This window comes from Sinocyclocheilus grahami, unplaced genomic scaffold (assembly GCF_001515645.1).
Source record: "Sinocyclocheilus grahami isolate Dianchi unplaced genomic scaffold, SAMN03320097.WGS_v1.1 scaffold1525.1, whole genome shotgun sequence".
Classification (NCBI taxonomy): Eukaryota; Metazoa; Chordata; class Actinopteri; order Cypriniformes; family Cyprinidae; genus Sinocyclocheilus; species Sinocyclocheilus grahami.
Genome location: NW_015506704.1, coordinates 417,304 through 417,886, shown reverse-complemented (window position 1 = coordinate 417,886; position 583 = coordinate 417,304).

Below are 583 nucleotides of genomic sequence, written 5' to 3'. Positions count from 1 at the left end.
GTGTGTGTGAGAGAGAGACAGAGAGAGTGTGAGTGTGTGTGTGTGAGTGTGTTTATATGTGCGTGTGTGTGTGTGAGAGACAGAGAGAGTGTGAGTGTGTGTTTATATGTGCATGTGAGTGAGAGTGTGTGTGTGAGAGAGACAGAGAGAGTGTGTGTGTTTATATGTGCGTGTGAGTGTGTGTGTGTGTGTGAGAGAGAGAGAGAGAGAGTGTGTGTGTTTATATGTGCGTGTGAGTGTGTGTGTGTGTGTGTGTGTGTGTGTGTGAGACAGAGAGTGTGAGTGTGAGTGTGTGTTTATATGTGCATGTGAGTGAGTGTGTGTGAGAGAGAGAGACAGAGAGAGAGAGTTTGTGTGTGTGTGAGTGAGTGAGTGAGTGTATGTGCATGTGAGTGTGTGTGTGAGAGAGAGACAGAGAGTGTGAGTGTGTGTCTGTATGCGCGTGTGAGTGTGTGTGTGAGAGAGACAGAGAGAGTGTGTGTGAGAGAGACAGAGTGTGAGTGTGTGTGTTTATATGTGAGTGTGTGTGTGAGAGACCGAGAGAGTGTGAGTGTGTGTTTATATGTGCATGTGAGTGAGAGTG